This window comes from Crinia signifera, chromosome 3 (assembly GCF_055691185.1).
Source record: "Crinia signifera chromosome 3, ASM5569118v1, whole genome shotgun sequence".
Classification (NCBI taxonomy): domain Eukaryota; kingdom Metazoa; phylum Chordata; class Amphibia; order Anura; family Myobatrachidae; genus Crinia; species Crinia signifera.
Window position 1 is genome coordinate 181,013,090 of NC_139219.1, and position 23,904 is coordinate 181,036,993.

General features: G+C 40.5%; 1 long non-coding RNA gene across 1 annotated transcript in view; it reads left to right on the forward strand.

Moving 5' to 3' along the window:
- The first annotated feature begins 523 nt into the window (after positions 1–523).
- LOC146062620 (uncharacterized) overlaps positions 524–23,904 on the forward strand; it is a 29,861-nt gene continuing 6,480 nt past the window's right edge. Inside the window, exons 1-2 of the long non-coding RNA XR_014471423.1 lie at positions 524–663; positions 15,149–15,248. This is a non-coding gene — a long non-coding RNA (uncharacterized LOC146062620). The remainder of the gene's footprint in view (positions 664–15,148; positions 15,249–23,904) is intronic.

The following is a 23,904-nucleotide window of genomic DNA, read 5'->3' on the forward strand; positions in this document are numbered from 1 at the left end:
TCATACCCTACCATCCACTAGGGCATGGAGGAGCAATGCGAGGGTCCGATTCTCATTGCCAACTGTGTCCATGTCAACTGTGTCGACATTCGGATCAAAAAACAGTTAAAACCCTATGTCGACCTTATGACCAGTCGACCTTCCTCATGTCGACCTTTATGCAAATTCGACCTTAACTCATGTCGACCTTGGCCCATGTCGACCTTAAATCAGGTCGACCTTCCTGCCAGTCGACCTAGTGGGGTCGACCTAATGACTGTAGACCTAAGTTCATTCTGACAGATGTACCGATTCCCATTAAACATATGCTATTTGTCTCCTCCAATTATTAAATCCCTTGGGGCTTCCCCTTTACATTCCCGTCCTCACACATACTTCATTTAAACCTTCTCCATTACTTCCTCTACCTAGCCATACCTGTTAGATACACCCATACTACTCGCTAAACACGCCCACAGGCATCAACCTATAGTCAGGGCATGAATAAATACAGTGACCCAGGAGACATGTCATCACTGACGAAGCTCGCCCAAAGCAAAACAGCTGTCTGTTCACTTGCACACTATACCCGGCGCCGGCTATACCTGACGCCGATACACCGCGCCATCCGGTGCACATCCAGGAAGCTCACGGAGGTTACATACTGTAGCTTCCCGACACCAGGTAAGCAGTGGTAGCCACGCTTACCTTAACTTACACAGGGGTGACTACTGCGGTTTACTTATTCCCATTGTCCCTCACCCCTGCTAAACTTATTGGAAACTATTACATTGCACTTAGTAACCATGTTTAGTAACAACATGTTTTTGATAACAACACTGTTCCTAATATAAGGATATCTGTGGTGGTTATAACTTCTTAATTGGCATAATCATATACGCTGTCTTTTGTGAATCAAATATCACTTCCCCCCAATACTTTAAGCAATGGGATATGGTAGCCACTGATCCTTCAGACCTAAGACGTATCTTTGCCTTCCCTCGCTCATTTCTCCTGCACATTCTCTATTTAGGAATACTCTCATCACAATAAATGGAATTTGGCAGGACCCTGCTCTGACTACTTGTCAACAGGGCACCATATATCCATAAAAAGTGGCAGATATTCCACCTTAAATCAAATGCAGCCTTTTGGTGAGTACCGCTCACTCCCCACCAATGTATGGACAATGGGAAGCAGCAGCCTACTAACCCACTAGGCATAAGTCGCCTCTTTTATGCACTTTACTTTAGCACTTTCTAAATTCTACCGTTTCATTAGCAGTCTTATCTCCACTTAAGGGGCTTCGGCTAGACCCTGCACTGATTTACTGTCAACAGGGCACCTTATCCCTAGGGAGGAGACAGTAGATGGTATACCTCTAAACCTATCAACTCCTTACATACAGGCTAACAACACAACCCACTCACTGTCTCAGCAAAGGACTAGGACTAGTCTGTTGATACAGCAGCAGTAGCTGTGTTCTTCTCAGCTGTGGAGTTTTATTCTCACCTACCCCCCAGTACTTATATTACCACCACACAAAGTGGCTACCATTGTGTCTCTTGCCTGTTTTCATTGTTTGGAGCTCTGTATCCCTCAAATTATTGACTTCCACCCAGAGAATTGATTTCCAATTTTGGACTCCAATACACACCATACAATTTATTGGATGTGACCGGATACAAAAAATGTATTTATTTATTTCGCCATCAGTGTTCAAAATGTAATTACAGTGTACTACTGTAATTTACCCACATTTGTGGTCACATTCATTACAGGAATTTACACTGTGATTTATACCATTGCTGGAGGAACTCAATCGAGTTCACTAAGTGGTTTTTTAACCACCCATTTATGTTTTGTGTAGTTTGTTTATGTTTTTGTCCATTAAAAGCTTTTTAGGAAATATATTAAAAGTTACGTTTTAAAATCTACAACCATTACAAAAAAAGGTGGGTTTTTTTGACAAGCGTGCCCCCAAATAAAGGAGAGTACTTTTTTATTTTTTCCCTTGAATTTGTAAGTTTTCTACTCTCAGGGGTGCACCTCCACATGAGTTATTCAATTTGTACTACACAAACCAATACATTTTTCTGTGTATTGTGGATCCACTATCAGATATGTTCATTGAAGCTGTGCTTGTTTCCTAGCAGGGCGCCCAGATTTCCTACGTACTCTCAGTAGTTAATTTATTCACTGCACCCTGAGTGAAATCACATTGCATGGCCTTTTTTTTGCGATCAACTCGCTCGCCACACTATATAAGATCAACTCCACGCCGACGTGGATAGTGGGGGTATGAAAAGGTCGGAGGATGCGTTTCGCTGTGCTCACCATGCTTCGGGGTGACGTGGAGAGTGGTGCTGTTTTAGGTGTTTTACCATATGAACTACTGAGATCTGAACTGATCAGATCTGATCTCATCTGCGATGCGATTTCATTCAGGGCGTAGTGAATAAATTAACTACTGAGATCGCATTGCACACATCGCAAGGCACAAAAAGCCATGCGATGTGATGTGCGATGCGATTTCACTAGGCAGAATAGCCCACTAAGCAAATAGCTTAGTGGGCACCCTGCTAGGAAACAAGTACCATTGAAGCTACCTTACCTTACATACAACAGGTGTAACTTGTGCGCAGGTTTTCCATCCATCCACTTCCCCCATTCTTACCACCACATACATACATACATACATACATACACATATCTCACAGTATGTATATATGTGTGTATATCTATATATATCTATATATATATATATATATATATATATATATATATATATATATATATATATATATATACATATATATATATTTTTACCCAATAGTGGTATGGCGCCTAAAACAAAGTCCAAATACAAATTTGCTAAATCCTTATCCAATGAAGTAATAAAGGAGATCTTTTCCAATGGTTTGTTTAATTATTTTCTTCACAGGATAGTCGGGTAAAAACGCTTGTAGACAACCCAACGCGTTTCGTTGCCTTACTTATACAAATTATAAAATTTATATCATTTTGTAAAACATTTATTGTGAAATAGGCTCTAGCGCGAGTTGGAATATTGGGGATACATATATATATATATTAGTGGTGGGCAACGATTAAATTTTTTAATCGCGGTTAATCGCATGAAATTTTTGTTTATGAATCTGCGCCAAGCTATCCCATAACTCCATACTTACCAGATTTCAGTGTAAGAGGGACGGTATCCCTCCTATGCTGAATTAGCAGACTGCATTTTCATAATTGATGCGCATTGATCACAAGTAACCCAAATAAAATTGTAAGCCCTGCTGCTGAACTCATCTCTTTGCCAAGAGCGGAGTGTTAGCTGTAGGCTGCTTCCTCGCTCTGCTGTCACGCCTCTGAAGTGCTACATACTGCTCAGTGATTGTGGGTGCTGGTGCTCTAGTTTCTGGTCGCGGACATGATGTGCCATCCGTCCGCGACTATAGAGGGGCTGCATGGCAGTGGCGCTGACTGTGGGGCTCCGCTCTACTAGTGTCTGGTCGCAGGCGTGATGTGTCATCTGTCCGCGACCTTAAGAGAGGGGGTTATTTACTACAGTGTAGCGAAAATGTAGGGGGATGTAGTGTAAGTGTAGTGTAGTCCTGCATGATGTGTAAGTTTAGTGTAGCATGTAGTGTCATTTAGCATGTAGTGTAGCATGTATTGCCCTTTTTTCGATATATTTGATAATTTGGTTATATATTTTTTTTTTTGTGTGACTTTGTTTGCCCTGGGCACCATAAATCCTAGTTTTGGCACTGTCCTCTGGACTCTTTACTGCATCTCATGGGATTTACCCAGTAGTGCAAAATCCTTGCCCCGTAGCCTGGATTGAGAAATTGCATGTGTCACTCACAAACAGTCTAAAATTAACAGACTTATGTAATGCAGTCCGAGTTCATTGGATGAGAGGGATGCCGGCTGAACGCTGACTTTTTTTTAAATTTGAAGTCATGATTGCCACTTTAAAAAAGTCCAAATGCTGCCGGCATCCTGCACCATCTGATGACTGCATTACCTCCTGCGGCAAGAGTCTGAATTGCTTTATTAGTATTCCAGCTCTGAGTCATGCTAGATCTTGTAGCTCAATAATACATTTAGCTAGAAAGTTTAAATGTGCGTGTTTTAAAACAATGAAGGACATGACATTTACCTAGAAATTAATAAACAAGACATAATGTATGCACAGCTACTTTAAATGGTATTGTAACAGCTAGCGGGTATTGTAAACCATGACGGTAGTTAATAGCCTGAGTGATTTGTCTGCTTATGACTTAGATTTGCTAGAATATATATGCAAATTCTCATAATATGAAATATAGCTTTGTTCTTTGATTTTGCAGAATCACTTCAGTGGTTATAAAACAAATTAAAATCAACAACCATCTACCTGCTAGTAATTGAAGTCATTTTTATTTGGTGCTGGTATTTCAAATAATTTATGTATTATGAATTATTACCAGCGCTCAAGGGTATAACTTGTTTGAGCGTATAACCTTGTTAAGACTGCACACTCAGCCTGGCACTATGAGGGTAAGTCCTACTATACATATATGCTCAGTGTTAGTCTATGGGACTGTGTTTGGGGCGCGGGGCTCTTTGGGCTGCTGTTGCTGGGCTATTCCATGGCATCATATCGTGCACCTTCCATCACCCCTTTAGTTTGTGTAGTATATATGTAGCACCGTTCACATTTATTACCTCTTACTTATGCAAGTCTTATCACATATAATTTACCTTATCCCTTTACAATTTCACACCAATGTGATGCCATGGGGTGGTTTTGCTGGGCTGACCTGGGTGGTCCTGTGCCCTGGACTTGTCTCAGAATAGTGTTAGGGACTTGTCCTATTGAGGTAACCTGGACGTGGTGGACAAGCCGATAATAATGGCCAGCATTATGCTAAAAAACTCAGAAATGCAATATAGCAAAGATATCAGAAGATCTAGCATTTATATTTAGTGTGCACCTGCAATCTCCTCCTCCTGCTTGCTGCACTACAGGTCTCAACAGGTAGCACCTCTTATGTCTAGGGTGTGCAGATTAGGGCCCCTCCCCCTATGTACTATATATTGTGTGTATACACAATGGAAGGAATTAGAGACGCCTTCCTCCTTTACTAGCACCCCTCCCACCAGTCCCAGATTGTTTTTAATTATCTTGGAGTCCTACACTCAAGACTGCACACTCAGCTTGGCACTATTAGGGTAAGTCCTACTATACATATATGCTGAGTGTTAGTCTGTGGGACTGTGTTTGGGGCACGGGGCTCTTTGGGTTGCTGTGGCTGGGCTGTTCCATGGCATCATATCGTATACTTTCCATCACCCCTTTAGTTTGTGTATTATATATGTAGCACCCTTCACATTTATTACCTCTTACTTATGTAAGTCTTATCACATATAATTTCCCTTATCCCTTTACGATCACTTTAATTTCACACCAATGTGATGCCATGGGGTGGTTCTGCTGGGCTGGCCTGGGGGATCCCGTGCCCTGGACTTGTCTCAGAGTAGTGTTAGGGACTTGTCCTATTGAGGTAACCTGGACGTGGTGGACAAGCCCATAGCATCCTCTAGCATCCTCAAAAACTGTCTGCAATATGGGGGCAGCCATTTTCTAAGTGTCACTTTTCATTATAGCAGCAGGAGCCGGTGCCAGGAGAGACGGGACCGTGACCGCAGATGCGGCAGGCCAGGTATTGGCAGACAGCAGCGGGTAACTATAGCCCCGCAGACCGCCTGGCTGGCTGGGCTCCTGCTCCCAATGGGGTACCTTTTCTCCCCTGCAATTTTAAAAACATTGATTGAAAGCCATTGATATCCCTTCTGAGATATATATATACACAAGCATTTAGAGAGCCAGCAACATCATTGCAAAAAAGTATACATTTTAATGTAGAAAAAATGGCATAAGTGCAATCAGAAAAAAGGTCATATACAGAGGGTTAAAAGGAAGGAACAAGTACTTAGCATTGTCCAAGTCATCAGCAAACGCATAATGCTATAGAAAGCAAAGTCCCCTCCAGGTAGAGCATCAGAACGCCGACAGCTGTTTCGGTGCGCTTGTCGCACCTTCTTCATGGGCAAATGACTACCCAACAACCAGATCTTAAATAGCCCCTAAGACACAATCAAATTAAATGTCTCTCACCTGCCACTCTGTGCATGTCCGTGAATATCCCGGATATGACGTGCTCACGTCCTGTACAGCGTGGCGGCTGTAGTGGGTTACCATAGAAACGGCTATACACAAAATAGCCGATACAGCTTATATTCAGTAGCACCGTGCAAACACATATAACAAGGTATCAGCAAAAAGTGCTGTTACTTACCCTGCCGCACTATAAAGGCTTACTGGTGTAGCATAAGAAAATGTGTTAACATAAATCAAAACATGGACACTACATGGGAAATATGAATGAAGGACACAGGATCAATATACATAATTAAAGAGACAGTACATCTTAACTATAAGGTATAATACAAAACAAGAATTTTATATACATAATAAATCATTAATTCTGGACACCACATGATAATTACCCTCTATTTTAGAGATAACAATGTAATGATTGCTACACATTTAAACCATTAGGGGTAATGCAATTAAGCCGGTCTATCCACAGACATTCACGCTGCAGAAAAAGCTTGTTGCGGTCTCCACCACGTCTTAGTGGTAGGATTTGGTCAATAGGGGTGAAACAAAAGTCTCGTATGGTATGCTTGGCCATTGCATAGTGACGGGCTGCAGGCGGCGTGTTACAGTCCATCACTGTGTAGGCTTTCTTAATCGAGGAGCGATGTTGAGCTATCCGCTCCTTTAGATGTCTAATAGTCTTGCCTACATAAACTAGTTTGCATGGGCAAACAATGGCATAGATTATGTAGCGACTATCGCAAGACAAGTGATGGCGAATCTCATATTTCCTTCCATTGTGTGGATCAACAAACTCTGCACCAGTATTCATAAATTGGCAATTGACGCAATTATGACATTTGAAGGCGCCATTTCTTGATTGTAGCCAGGTCTTATTTTTAATAGGTCCTATGTCGGAAGGAGCCAATAAGTCCTTTAGGTTTCGTGACCTTTTATAACAAAAAAGGGGTGCTTGTTGACAGTATTGCCCCCTTATCACGTCTGATTGCACTATATGCCAATGCCGCAGTACAGTTTTGCGGATATGAGCAGATGCTATGGAAAAAGTGGATGAAAAAATAAGTCTTTTGTCATCCAATGCTCTATATTTTTTGGAAAATGTTTCTTCTCGAGAAATTTGAAGACACTGAGTAATCGCCTCTTCTACTTCACTTGTATTATATCCCCTTTGGACAAAACGTACTCCCATTTCCTCCAAAGCTTGAGGGAGAGCATCAATATCAGATGTTATTCTTACAACTCTCAATAGTTGTGACATAGGTAAGCCTCTCTTAAGAGGTGTTGGATGAAAGGAATCCGCTGCCAGCAATGAATTTTGTCCATGGGTTTACGGTAGATAGAAGTATTATATTTGTTGTTAATGCAGGTAACACATACATCGAGGTAACTAATAGTACTCTCGCTGTAAGATAGGGTAAATCTAATCATGGTGTCCAGTGCATTGAGGATTATGAAATCAGTGAGTGCCTCCACTCCCCCAGTCCATGTTTGAACCCATAGCGGTCCCTTTTAACTGTAAATAAAAAGAATTCTGAAACAAAAAATAATTATTTTTAAGTACAAAATCCATAAGAAGTAGTAAAAATTCAATAGGTGGACCCGCGTAGTGTGGACTGGAGGTTAGGAGAGCACGCACCGATTCCATCCCATCCTCATGCGAAATATTGGTATACAAGCTGGTTATATCAAGTGTAACCAGCAGGCTAGACTCTGGAGGGGTACCAAGTGATTCAAGTTTCTTAATAAAATCTGACGAATCCTGTAAAAAATAATCAATATTTTGCACAACAGGCTGCAACCAAAAATCAACATATTGAGAAATGGGTTGAAATAGTGACCCACAGGAAGATATGATGGGTCTTCCTGGGGGTTTAACTAAAGTTTTGTGCACTTTCGGCAAAACATAAATCAAAGGTGTCCTTGGGTGCGTTTGTGTTAAGAATTCTGAAGTATTTTTATCGATCCACCTGTTGGTCAGACCCAGACTGATGATCCCATCAATTTCTTTTTTATAAACATAGGTAGGATCGAAGGTGAGGAGTTTGTAACTCTCCATATCTGCCAGTTGTCTCTCTATTTCGAGAATATAGTCAGATTTGTCTAGCAAAACAATGCCACCCCCTTTATCAGAACGTTGTATGACAATGGACATATTATTTTTCAGGGAATCTATGGCTAAGTTCTCTTCCTTAGGTAGATTGGAATATGATACTTTCTGATTTTTAATGAAGGACAAAGAATCCCTTCTACCCAATCTGATGAATGTTTCAATAGAAGGGTTGGTTCCGAGGGGTTCAAATGTGCTAACAGGTTTAAATTTGCTGACAGTGGTTCCGGAGCTATGGCGGCGTGTATTCTTCACGGACATGCACAGCGTGGCAGGTGAGAGACATTTCATTTGATTGTGTCTTAGGGGCTATTTAAGATCTTGGTTGTTGGGTAGTCATTTGCCCATGACGAAGGTGCGACAAGCGCACCGAAACAGCTGTCGGCGTTCTGATGCTCTTCCCGGAGGGGACTTTGCTTTCTATAGCATTATGCATTTGCTGATGACTTGGACAATGCAAAGTACTTGTTCCTTCCTTTTAACCATCTGTATATGACTTTTTTTCTGATTGCACTTATGCCATTTTTTCTACATTAAAATGTATACTTTTTTGCAATGATGTTGCTGGCTCTCTAAATGCTTGTATGCATTATAAACATATATTAGCTACAGCACTCTATTTTTAATTGGAGTTAGTGTGTGCAGTATAAGTCCCATGGTATATATATATATATCTATATATATATATAGATATATATATATATATATATGTATATGTTTATATTTCATAACAGACATATATACAGTATATATTTTATATAAGGTTTTGTGTGTGTGTAGGAGAAGGAGAGGATGGACCAATACACATCTTGCCTCCGGGCAACTGGGATAAATTTACGCCACTGCCTACACCCTTGATGGCTCCGGCACTTTGAAGTTTTTGGTCCTTTAAGCCTTCTGCATTGGTGCTGAGCTGCTCTGCCTAGGTTTTCTCTGCTTAGGTAAGCACTAATCCAATGCACCATCAAAACAAATAAATACTTTGTGCATTTGCAACCCATAGTGTAATATAGCAAGTTTTATTAGGTTAGGTGGTGGAATAAGGCCGTGCACAAGCATATTCATGTCATCTAGAGCCTTTCATTATTACACTGTTTTTCTTTCAGCATATTTCTGTTGAAGTAGGTGTTGCTTCCCTGTTGTTTTTGCGAGGCGGCTTGACTGTTTTTTTTTTCATAAATTTTGTTTTGTATTTTGTATTGAGTAATGTTTGATAGATGTGCTGCTGTGTGTTTGTACCACTGCTCTGTCACTTAGTAAATAGCCAAACAGCCTTTGGCTAGAATTGATCAAAACAATATAATGAGTGAGGTGGGCAAAATTGCCTGGAAATAACTGGAAATGAATGTTATTGAAATGAAAACAAAACTGATCCAAAACCAAAACATGTAGGTTTACACGGGGTGTACATATCTAATTTCTAGTTGTATCTGGCTTCATAATGTATGTCTTCTTTTGTGCTTTTTTCTTTTTGCATATACTGTAGTTCTTAACTGTACTGTATGTATCAGACAGAACCTACCGTCAGGGCCGGATTTAGGGGTCAGGCCGCCCCTAGGCACCAAGTTTTTGGCCGCCCCCTAGAGCCTGAGAGAGGACCCCTTTGGGATTTTTAAAATAGGTTAGAGTGGAGGGAGGGAGATCAGGAGGGCTGCTCCCCGGAGTTACCTTTTCCTCTTGGCCAGGCACTTGCAGCCACGACACCGTGGTCCTCCACCGCAGCAATCAAGGGCAGGCTGGGAGAGGGCTGAGACACCCAGGCGGCAGCAGCAGGAGCAGCAGCAATAGCGGTAAGAGCTAGGAGCAGGGTCACGCACCCTGACAGGCTGAGGGAGGGAGCGGCAGCCCATAGTGTGCACAGGCGGACACTCGGGGAGCGGATGACAGGCAGCGGGAGTGTGTGCGCGTGAAGGAGGAGGGTTGCAGCTCTTAAGCTTCATCAGCCGTTGTGCGGCAAATGATGCCGCCAGCGAGCTCTCATTTGTCCAGCTTCCGCTCCCTGGATATTGTCAGTGAGGCTGCCGCCAGCAACTCTCCTGTCCGCAGCAGCCCCGGATCCGGCGCAGATCTGAGGCTGAGATGCGGTAGACCGGCGGGATGTTGCTGCTGTGGGATGAGCTGTGCGGTGCTCCGTGCAGCTGCACACAGTGCACAGCTCGTCCCCCCTGTAGAAACGTCCCTGCTGGCTGCCGCCCTTAAAATGTGCCGCCCCTAGGCCCGTGCCTCACTGGCCTAGGGGCAAATCCGGCACTGCCTACCGTAAGACGATTAAGAGGAACAGGAACCATCTCCAGGGATAGATGGTAAGGCACAGCAGCTGAGAGGTCATAAATCAGTTCAGTACGTTGGTTTACCTGGACTCAACTAGTTTTATTAGTTACTCACAATACAGAAATAAAGCATCAAAATAAATCCTTGCGGCCTAGCACTAACTACACATAGGATAATCTCCTAACTCACTTGACAAATATAGCAGAAGCATACAAGTCAGTGTTTGTAGCACGTTGTCTCCCGCATAGAGAACTGCAAATGCCTCCTTTCCCCCAGGCAGAGAGACCTCTAACTCCCAGTCTAGCAGCCTCTTCACAAAACTCCCACAGCTGGAGCTACTGATTAGCCTTCTGTCAAGCTAACAGCCCAAAGACCTGAACTGGGCATAATGGATGTGAACCCTCCCTCTCTTCAACCATCCAAACCCAGGACCCTCTACCGGTTCTTATAAAGAGCCCAATGCCTCACAACAAAAGAAGCAAATCTGGTTTATTTTTAAAACACATATGTAATAAATCTGGGGGACATACACTACCTTTCAACACTGTACCAGTGATCAGATTATATGTATAATTTCTCTATTGCATCCTAGATAATGAATCCGAAGGCAGAATCTGATTGGTTGCTGTGAACAACATACCCTCTTTTTAATTTATTCTACATTGATGACATACCTGTCTTCTGTGCAGATCAGTGTTCCATAACAGCACTTGTCAAACCTTGGAAGAACATATGTCGAGCTTCCCATGCAAAAATCAATGTCAAGAGTCAAAGGCTGTCACTTAAAAAACCTGAATTCATTAACATTCTGGGAGACTGATTCTGTGGACATGGGTTTAGATAGAGTCTGAGAGACCGCTTCGATGAAGGAAAATCACTTGTGCTGTGCAACAAAATTCTTCTGTTTCTGTATTATAAGATGCAGAAATAAAAATATATACTTACAGTGACTCTACTGAGTAAAGTGGGAATTATAAAAGAATAGATTTCATACAGAATAAAGTTACAATAAATTTTCCAATGTATACTGTGGTGAGGAAACAACCGTAAAGAGTTTGCATCAATGGTAAACTTTACGGTATAAATAGCATACAACAGTACTGCAGTACCATGCCTTTTTTCACACAAAAACACTTGTGCATTTTCCACACAAAAAATCCTTATTTTGCTAGAATATGTTATAAAGACACAATAGTTCCTACTGTATTGTGATAAAAGTTTTAGTATTGAGAAAACAATTCACACAAGATATCAAACTCTCTGGCACAGTGTGAAAGTTTTTACTTTCACTGTGTGGTGCCATCTTTTTGAATATGTCACTTGGAAAATGGTACCACAGAGGGTGTCGGACCCCTTTTGCTGGCAACAGGTAGGCATAATTTGGACCTAGGAGCTCATGTGCACTGCACACATTATAAATATGCCGTTATATGCTACCATACCATTCTCACTGAGAAATGATGTTACCTAGGGTATATTATGGAGTTATTCCCAATGAAATGATCAAATTAACAACATGTGTAAATTGTAGGCATAAAGAGCTGACACCCTACCGTTTTGAATAGGTTATGTGATCGTGACTAACGTTGTACAAATATAATTTTTTGGTTTTGGTTTGGACAATGGAAGATTACATTGGCAGTGTTATTTTTATTCCCACAGAGGATGGCATTCAGTAGAATCTGATTCAGTCTTGTAACAACTAGCAGACATGTCATCACAATGACAAATGACCTAATCTAATTACCAGATTGCTGTTGTTCAAAAGGTTTTTTTTAATCCATCTATTTATCTAACAAAGATAAGTCTGTATTTTCAGTAGAAAGGGGAATATGATAAAGGTCACACTCTGTGTCCATTCAGTAAATTAAAACGTGTGTTGAGTGATCATGAATAGGATGGGAAAAAATAGTGCACCAGATAGCAGTTAATTTATTTTCATTGCATGGAAATGGATTCCAGCTTTATGGCGTTAGACAAATTATGGAAATGTAGTATGAGATTGATGATTACTTCTAAATATAAGCACATATCAAATAATTAGACATATACACCCACGGCAACTATATACCCAATCTATTGATTTCGGATAACTATATTTATTTCTAAATTGTAATATATATAAATGGCATCATTGACATCCGTGAAAATTAGTATGCGGTATTAGACATTTTTCACATCTAGAAATATTTTTCTTAATATACAGACTTAGCGCCTCTCCCTGAGCTGGCAAACGCTGCTGGAGAGATGCTGCATCTGACAGGGATGCACGAGCATCTGATACGCACATGCGTCCCCTTTACATACGGCGACAGGGAGCGGAATCCCTGGCCGTCTCTGCTTCAGGGAGACAGGCAAGGTGGGGAGGGAGGGGGTGGCCAGCAGCAGGGGGGGGGGGGGGGGGCAGTGGAGGGTGGGATCTGTCAGAATGGGGTGCGCGAGCATCTTGTGCATGCTTGCCCCCTTCTGGTGTATGGCGAACAGCGGTGATTGGCGATAGAATCTGCCCGCGGGCAGACATATAGCCAGGGGATGGGGGTTTGAGTTTGACCCACATCACTGCTGATCACCGAAACAGACAACCGATCCCTCGGGACAACCCCTGTGTTTTAAAAAAAACATCAATAAAGGTCCTAGTGAAGTTTTGTGGTAGCACAATCTGAGGATATCGTCAGTGACAGCATACTCCTGGATGTGGCCATTACCTATAGATTGAACATTGTGTACGCACTATGGGGTTTATATATGAAGCAGTGAAAAGAGTGGAGAAGTGAAGCAGGAAGCAGTGGATAAGTTTCCCGTGGTAACCAAACAGCTTTGAAGTATAATTTATCAAGTGCATACTATAAAAAGGCATAGTAATAGCCCCCTGTATCATTTGTCTGGAACTCTGACGTCTACTGTGTACCCAGCTTAAGTTGTAACTGAGTGCCGATGACCGCAATTGTGTGATATATAGATATTTAAATAATGGGTGAACTTGGCAATAGTATTTCTCTAATTGACACCTTCTGTTTCAAATAGTCTGTGTAATCTAAACAGGAGAGTGCCATAGCGAGGACAACAACAACTTCAGAAGCTAAAATATGTTTGTATTATGCATTATGTTCGTTTTCTTGATTTACCACAATGAAATTGGTTTGTCAATACTTTGAATACAATATAAACAACACAGCTTTCCAAGCTCCATGAAAAATAAGGTAACAGGTGTACATTACCTGTAGGAAATTGTTTATGTGAGTTAATTATAAACAATTATTCCATGTTTAAAGTAAACTGTAACTACAGATGTAAATATATCTTGTGCATGGTGAGAGTTTAATTGCTCATTTTTATTCACAGGTGTCATTGTAAACCATCTATGAATAATAACAGGCTTGCAGCGGTAAAGCACAGATGTAACATAAAAAGCTAATTTTTGATGTTTTAATAGATTCTACAAAAGGGTTTACATTGTTTATTTATTTATTTATTTATTATTTAGTTCTTAACAAAAGGCTTTTTTGGAACTGCGCAAATATTGCCAAGCTTCAGCATGCAGGAAAAATATGGGTCAAGGTGTAATAGGGTGCGATTTTTTTCTATAACGTGCAATTTTTGGGGTAAATGTAGTAGTTTGCCATTTGCGGTAACAATCGCATGACCACAGTAACTGGTATTCCCCTGAATCAAGCTCAGCGCTAATTGGATGTAGCCATCTCCAATCAGGTGGGGAACTCCTCTGGAACTCAGCCACTGGGATTTCCTCAGTCTCGGGGACGAGCCGCATCTTACTATACACAGTGCGTTTTATTTTAACCCCTTAGACTCCTACTGGACAAGGGGACAAACATGCGGGGGGAACGTGTGGCAAGGTGAGTAAATATGTTTGCGTGTGTGAATGTGTGTATGCATGTATGTTATTAAAACTGAACTTTTGTGTTAGTGTATATTTATTTTGACATTGGTCATGCTATCAGACTACAAGTCCTAGTGGGCCCTTTCATGCCCTGCATGCTGGGAATTGTGGTTCTCCAAGTCCCTGCATGCGGGAGAGGCTTGCTGAGAATTTTAGTTCTAAAAGTTAACCAAATAAATCATACTTATATTTTTTACATAGTTATGACTATCCGCCCATTGCCTACCACTCAGGGACACCGGGGACAGACTCGGGCTTGAGCCTGGGCTTAGCAGGTGCCTTGGAGGGAAGGACACCTTTATTGCTGGGGTCCCCACTCCCCCGGGGTCAGCTGACCAATCAGGGGGTTAATGCTTTGGTAGGGAACTTATATAAAAAGTTTCCCCCAGCTGTGACATTACCCTGCTGACTGTTTGGGTGAAGTGCTGTAGGGACTCCTACTCTGTTTGCCCCTTTATTTTGGGAACCAAGACCGGCCCATGAGCCTGGTGCTGGTTATAGAAATATGGGGGAACCCGAGTCCCCCCACCTGTATTTCTGCAATCAAGACCTGCTCAATGATTAAATAGTTATATAGAATTTTGCTATGATGTGATCGGACTATTAAGAACACTGTGGTTAACCATATTGAAAACCATACTAAATGTTTTGTAATCTGCTCAGATATTGATATTGAACAAGTCATTCTCTGTAAAATATTTTTTCTGTTTGACAGAGATGAAGACCGTGCAATTCTCCTGCAGTGTCAAAATTTTGGCCCAAAGGAAAATACTTTTTGTGTCTTATCAGCAAAGGTGAATGAATATCCACATCAGGTTAGTACTGAATATCTTTTTGTCTCTGTAGCCATACTAATGAGTTTTTTTGTTGTTTATGAATCAAGTGGTTTCTTCTTGGGTACTTAGCTGGAGGTGACAAGTGGGGGCACTTTTATGCAGATGGCTAGCCCCACTCCACCTCTGCAGCTGAACTTCACCAAGATCACCTATTTTCCTTTATATGGCACCACAAGGATAACAAAGTACTTTACATAAACAAATAAAAAAAAAACAATACAGTATGAGTTAATGCAGGACAGGTACATGGTATATAAACATTTCCGCATCAGTGGCCATAACACTGAGACAAGCATCAGAGACAGAAACCAGGGGTTAAATGCTATTGTAGGGCGTATAGAGTAGAAAATAGACTAAACAAAGGTAAAATCATGAGAGGAGCAGGCCCTGCTCATGGGAGCTGACATTCTAAAGGGGAAGAGTAGGCAGGGCATTGAATAGAGGGTTAGGATGGAAGGTGGTTGAGTTTTTTTGAGAGCCCATTTGAGGTTTTGTGGAGAGACTACTAGGGAGAAGTAGAGAATCCCAGTGATAGACAGCTGCACATGCAAAATCTTGGATGTGGGTAAAGGTCATCTATAGTGAAGGGGGGGGGGGGGGCAACTCCTACCATTATGGAGAGTGGAGTCATATGGGTAGGTCCGAGAGGTGGGTATCCGGGCTGATCATAGACTGACTCATGATAGACAGTCATATGGTCGACCACTAATGGTCAACAGTGAAAAGGTCGACAGGGTTTGAAGGTCGTCAGGCAATAGGTCGACATGGTCAAAAGGTCGACTTGAAAAGGGTTGACATGAAAAAATTCGACATGCATTTTTTAATAAATTTTCAGCCAACATGTGCTGACAGGTGGTATTTCATGCCCTACCATCCACTACGTGGATGGAGAATAAAATACTATAGTGTGCCGAGCATTTTTGATGTCGACCTTTTAACTATGTCAACCTTTTGACCCTGTCAACCTTCTGACTGTCGACCTTTGGACCCTGTGCACCTTTTCAATGTCGACCTGTGGACCCTGTCGACATTTTCAATGTCGACCTTTTGACCCTGTCAATTTTTTGACCCTGTCGACCTTGTGACTGTCCACCATTAGTGGTCAACCATATAATTGTAGACCTAGACACTGTAGATTTTTATCTATAAACTGTAGGTTTATACCATAACCCGTGAGGTGGCAGCCAGGAGAGGGCAGTATCATGTAATGGAATGTAATGTAATGGAATGAAGGATTTACAGTATAAGCAGCAAAGAAGTCCAGAGGAGAATAGGCAGAGAGTAGTGGCCTTGCGGACTTTCCTAAGGGCAGTTTCAGTGGTGAGGACAGAAGCCCTGCTGAATGAGTCAAGCTGGGAGTAAGAGGAAAGAAAGGTGGTTATAGACAATACGTTCAAAACACAAATAATTTTTTAGGAGAAAAGGAGCGCAATTGTCATAAAAATCAAAACATTTATTAATACAGTAAAAAATACATATAAAATGTAAATTTTTGAATAGAAATAAAAATAAAGATTATCACAATGACATATGTGGGACACTTCTGCAAGTTCGTATATCAATAGTTTCAACAGAGTTTTTAACCATAAATTGCAGCACTGTCCATAGGTACACACATGGGGATTTAGACTTTCCAATTTCCGTATAAGTGGGCTCAGATTTTATAGAGCGAGAATAATGTAAAGTTCCAGTATAACAAAAAGCCGGCAATGCCAGATAGGGGATGTTGGGGTTGGTACTCCAAAGTAAGGAGAATTGGTGTTAATGTCAACACTCTCAATCGACAGAGGTTGTGTCAACACCGATAAGACTGTACTTGGGTAACAGGTACTGGAGTGGAATAAGAGCTCACCAGTTGTTGAGACACTGGGGGAAATTTACTAAAGGAAATTTGTAAAAAAAATAGGTGTATTTGTATCCAGAAATACACTTATTTTTGACATTTACTATCCCGAAAATATGGCAATTCGTAGTCGTATTGATGTGTTATCAATACGACTACGAATTGCCGTATTTTCGGGATAGTAAATGAAAAAAATGAGTGTATTTCTGGATACAAATACACCTATTTTTTACAAATTTTCTTTAGTAAATTTCCCCCACTGTCTCCGGGGCTATTAGGAGACCGCACTGCGGCGGTTTTTCAGGCTCCTGCCCTGCTGACAGCTTCGGGACCTGGATCAGCTGCACACCCCGTGTGCAATGTGTGGGGCGTCTGTCGACAATCCTCAGGTGCAGGGACCGCTTTCAATCCGCTTCCAGGCAACAACAACGCTGCTGTTTGTACACTCCCGGCTTTGAACAGATGGATAGCCGTGCGAGTTCAGCATTAAACTGGGTAGCAAGTGATCTGCCTGGGACGTTTTTCCCAACATAGGAATGAAGTGTCCCACACTTGTCAATTGGATCAACAGGGTCTTGACACGTTTCTCTGGTATAAACCAGTTTCCTCAGAAGATCCCCCATTGTTTGGTGGCACCATATTTAAGTGTAGATCTACCAATCAGATTTCTTTTGTAATCAACACAGGTGACTTAATTAATTAGAGTACATTTCCAATATCTTCCCCTGTGTGTAACATGCATTATTTTATATATATATATATATATATATATAAACACAGATCGTTACAATACATTAATAAGAAGTAAAAACCAAATACATATATAGTATCATGAACATATAGGTTTCTATGTTTGGGATGGCAAGACATCTGTTTATAACTAGTCCCAACAGGCTACACCTGCATTGGTTCGCTAATTAGTAATGGCAGTATTAGATAAAAAAAGAGTAAAGTGGAGAGAGAATCAAGTCTCTCTTAAACCATAGCTATTGATTGAGGATCTCCCGTGGCTCAATCTGTAAATACCACGGTCAACCAACAGAGAGTCACAGCTTCGCTCCCCATACATCACACTTCAGAACACCCTAGGGAAAATTATTTGAATCACAATATAAATGTTATTTTATACATTGTTGTTATTAATTCTTAGTTCTTAGTACCTAAAAAAATATATAGAAAACAGAATGTAAGGAGTCAAAGAGGATGGGGACTTAACTATTAAGGGATAGTCCATTCATTTATTGATTCCTTAGTTATTAAACCTTTATTAACCTGATATCTAGATAGATAATATTGTTTCTAAAACTGTCATGATCTGGTGAGAATCTACCATGGCTCCATCCGTAGATCACCACGGCTGTCAAATTATGGAGCCACAGGTTCAAAACCCACCCTCCACATGCAGATAGACAGACGTTGGGAAAAAATAAATAAAAGGGGAAGAAGGAAGCAGGTCCAACCAAAAATAATTTTCAACACTTTTCTTCTGTCCAGTATATTCACAATAGACACTCATTACCCATCAAGACTCCCAACAAAGCCCCACATTATTAAGTGCAATAGATTTTTTTTAACCCTAAAGGAAATAAAGACCCCAGCGAAAAAATCCAGAATGCCTCTCTTTTACACAAATTATTAAATCTATCCCCACCTCTCTCAGAGACGGGTATCTGTTCAATTGCCTGGAGTCTTAGCACCTCAACATTCCCTGCGTGGTGGCTCTTTACATGTCTCGAGATGCTATGTGTTTGAACCTTATTGATGACATTCCTCCGGTGCTCAAGAAACCTTATATTTAATGTACGTGTTGATCTGCCAACATACTGTAGGCCACAATTACATGTAATCAGATAGATTACATAGCTTGATGCACAATTCATAAAACTCTTTATTTTGAAAGTAGATTTATTAGAGGAGGAAACAAACTGGGTACTTCTATTCAAAAGAAACCTGCAGGTAATACAGTTAGTCCTGCCGCATTTGAAACATCCAGTTAGGGGTGGTTTATTAAGAGTTAGGTGGGTATCCCGATGAAAATGACTAGGTGCTAAAATATTTTTAAGATTATTGTTCTTTTTGAAAATGACTCTTGGTTTTTCCTGTAGAGTAGAGGCCAGAAATGTATCGCTCTTAAGAATTCTATAATTTTTATTTATAATTTCCTTTATTTTCATAGATTGGGAGTTATATTTTGAAACGAACATTGAATTACACCCCAGCTCATTTGTATGGTCAGAAATGGTCTTTTTGGAGCATATTTTAGGTTCAAAGAACATTGCCCTATCTACTCTAGAAACCTCCTTCAGAACTAAATCTAGTTGGTCTGATGGATACCCTTGTTCTTGAAAAGATCTTATCATATCCTCAGCCTGTTTTTAAAAAAGTCATTATCTGAACAATTTCTTTTAAGCCTAAGTAGTTGACTTTTTGGAATATTGGTAAGCCAGGGGCGGTGGTGACAACTCTTGAAGTTAAGATAATTATTACAATCTACTTCTTTTATAAACGTGGAGGTAGTGATTTTATCATCTTTGATTTCTAGTGCAATATCCAAGAAGGTGGGGATAGATTTAAAAATTTGTGTAAAAGAGAGGCATTCTGGATTTTTTCGCTGGGGTCTTTATTTCCTTTAGGGTTTAACAAATCTATTGAACTTAATAATGTGGGGGTTTGAGTAGTTGGGAAATGAATGTCTATTGTGAATATACTGGACAGAAGAAAAGTGTTGAAAATTATTTTTGGTTGGACCTGCTTCCTTCTTCCCCTTTTATTTATTTTTTCCCAATGTCTGTCTATCTGCATGTGGAGGGTGGGTTTCGAACCTGTGGCTCCATAATTTGACAGCCGTGGTGATCTACGGATGGAGCCATGGTAGATTCTCACCAGATCATGACAGTTTTAGAAACAATATTATCTATCTAGATATCAGGTTAATAAAGGTTTAATAACTAAGGAATCAATAAATGAATGGACTATCCCTTAATAGTTAAGTCCCCATCCTCTTTGACTCCTTACATTCTGTTTTCTATATATTTTTTTAGGTACTAAGAACTAAGATTTAATAACAACAATGTATAAAATTAAATTTATATTGTGATTCAAATAATTTTCCCTAGGGTGTTCTGAAGTGTGATGTATGGGGAGCGAAGCTGTGACTCTCTGTTGGTTGACCGTGGTATTTACAGATTGAGCCACGGGAGAACCTCAATCAATAGCTATGGTTTTAGAGAGACTTGATTTTCTCTCCACTTTACTCTTTTTTTATCTAATACTGCCATTACTAATTAGCGAACCAATGCAGGTGTAGCCTGTTGGGACTAGTTATAAACAGATGTCTTGCCATCCCAAACATAGAAACCTATATGTTCATGATACTATATATGTATTTGGTTTTTACTTCTTATTAATGTATTGTAACTATCTGTGTTTATATATATATATATATATATATATATATATATATATATATATATATATATATATATATATATATATATATATATATATATATAAAATAATGCATGTTACACACAGGGGAAGATATTGGAAATGTACTCTAATTAAGTGACCTGTGTTGATTACAAAAGGAATCTGATTGGTAGATCTACACTTAAATATGGTGCCACCAAACAATGGGGGATCTTCTGAGGAAACTGGTTTATACCAGAGAAACGCGTCAAGACCCTGTTGATCCAATTGACAAGTGTGGGACATTTCATTCCTACGTTGGGAAAAACGTCCCAGGCAGATCACTTGCTACCCAGGTTAATGCTGAACTCGCACGGCTATCCATCTGCTCAAAGCCGGGAGTGTACAAACGGCAGCGTTGTTGTTGCCTGGAAGCGGATTGAAAGCGGTCCCTGCACCTGAGGATTGTCGACAGACGCCCCACACATTGCACACGGGGTGTGCAGCTGATCCAGGTCCCGGAGCTGTCAGCAGGGCAGGAGCCTGAAAAAACGCCCTAGTGCGGTCTCCTAATAGCCCCGGAGACAGTGTCTCAACAACTGGTGAGCTCTTATTCCACTCCAGTAACTGTTTGACCCAAGTACATTCTTATCGGTGTCGACACAACCTCTGTCGATTGAGAGTGTTGACATTAACACCAAATCTCCTTACTTTGGAGTACCGACCCCAACATCAACTATCTGGCATTGCCAGCTTTTTGTTATACTGGAACTTTACATTATTCTCGCTCTATAAAATCTGAGCCCATTTATACGGAAATTGGAAAGTCTAAATCCCCATGTGTGTACCTATGGACAGTGCTATTCAGAAATTTACATTTTTATATATATTTTTTACTGTATTAATAAATGTTTTGATTTTTATGACAATTGCGCTCCTTTTCTCCTAAAAAATTATTTGTGCTTTAAATTTGAGTGTTACAGAATCACTTTTAGGAGCAGCAAAATTGTTATAAATTTTAAATTTATTCCCCTGTGGTTCTTTTTTAGATAGTATCATTGACTTTGAGTTTATTGTGCGCCTGATTTTGTCCCATCTGTGATTTGCATTGTGTCCAAAAGTACTTCCCTTTATTGGTTTTTAGATGCTCCTGTGTAGACAAGTATGTAGGATAGATCGTCCTTGTGGTGAATTTTCGTAGATGTTTTTTTAGTCCATGTAACAAACAAAAAGTAATAAGGACGTCAGTTTCATCCACACCACAATAAATGGTTCTACACCCGTGCAAAAATAGATGGAGACTGTGCAAATTAATCTTCCTCTATCCAACACAAGGAGCAGACAGATGTAATCTGTAAGGATAATTTTTGCGTACCCAGACTCACATAAAAATGTGGCTGGTTCCACACATCAAGGTATCTTTTAATCTTTAATGCGTACCCAACTCACAGTTAAGGAGTATGGTATCCTCACATAAAGGTATCTTTTGACCAAACGAATAAATGCCAAGGGGATGCGTACCCCAACTCACTGGTAAAGATGCTGTACAAATCACATCAAGGTATCTTTCAGGCCACTCAGCTGGTATATCAAAAGTGCTTTTAATGACTTCCACATCCAGAAGTACACAATATGTAATAAAATCAAACAAAGTAATCACTGTGACTGCCGTGAACAATAGAACAATGGTGCAAACTAGGAGTCTACAACCTGGGTGGTCTTCCGGATGATCAGGCCAGGGAGTAGGTCAGTCAGAGTTCCAGGTTCTAGCAGTCATCTGGGGATCACCTTCCTCTAGGTACACACGACGCGTTTCGATCCTGCTCTGGGATCTTTTTCAAGTGTATAGAGGATAAAATTGAATGGGTTTATATACCCATATACAGGAAGTGACAGGACTTCCTGTTTCCTGTGCTGCACAAAATTCTACAAACATTTAAATTCATAAAAACATCCAGTACATAGTGTTACCTAATGTACATTATATCTGATAAGCCCATAGTCACATATCCCAAAAATATGTAAAGAAATCAGGGTTCCCAACGTATTTAAAAGGACGCTGGACACCGCGATACCGGAAGTGTGGTGCGTTCCACTGCACCCACTTCCGCGTGTCACGCTGCCGGAGGTTGTATGCCGCGCTCTTAGAGCCGGCGGGATGGAGGCTGTGCGCTATAGATATGCGCGGCGCCTCTAGATGATGTGTGCGTGTCAGCACAGTTATAGGTAAATCCTATATTCAGCCGGAGACCCGGAAGTGCGCGCGATGTTCGTGCGCGACGCTTCCTGATGAGGTATGCGTTCCAGCAAATAAAGGAAGTGTGCGTTCCAGCACACTCTACGGTAGACTCTATATATAGAGAGCCAGCAAATGGGGAGCGCGCGCGATATTAAAGCGCAGCGCTTCCTGATGCAATAAGCGTTCCAGCATATCTAAATTTGCGTTCCAGCTAGTTAAAAAACGAGCTGCCATACAACAAAATAAAACATGCAGCTTAAAAATGTTAAAAGGTTAAAAAAATCTATTGGGAGAGATGACTAGGGGCTGTACAAAAATACAAAAGTACAAACATACAAAATCAACATACACATATACATAATAAAAAAGCATGTATAGTATAAAGCGTCCGTGTATTTCATTATTTCTTCCTGATGGCTTGGATGCAATGCTACAGAAAAAGAGAAAGAGGCATGCCTAAGGATACATAATAAAAAAAGTTCATAATAAAATAATTTCTCATAAAAACCATTTTAGTTCAAAATCACTATTGTGGCCACCCGGAAATAGTGTATTGAATTTGAAGATATATTCCATTTCGGCTTTTGCCAGTTTACTTGCCACATCTTTATCTCTTAAATCTGCACTCACGGTTTTTAACCCAAAAAAACCTGATATATAAGCAGGTGAACACTTGTGTGCAGTTTTAAAATGGGCGGATAATGCATGTGTTTCGACTCCTTTTTTTATATTGCGCACATGCTCGGCAATACGGACTTTTAAAGCCCTTGACGTACGGCCGATATAAAACTTGTTGCATGTACATCTAATAGCATATACTACATTTTGGCTATTACAAGTGATGAAATCACAAATTTTTACCTCTTTCCCATTTATAAAAATTTCCGTGATTTTGTTTTTTCCTTCCCCATTTATATGTCTACATGGTAAGCACAAACCGCATCTATAAAAGCCCATTGATCTAATCCTCCCAGGTCGAACTGGAGGTTTTAATTGGCTGGATGTCAGTTTGTTTTTCAAATTAGGTGCCTTTCTGTAGATGCAAGTTGGTTTATCTGGGATCAGATTTTTCAGTATAGGGTCCTTATGCAGTATTGGCCAGTGTTTCTTAATGGATTTTTCGATTTCCCTATGTCTAGGGTTAT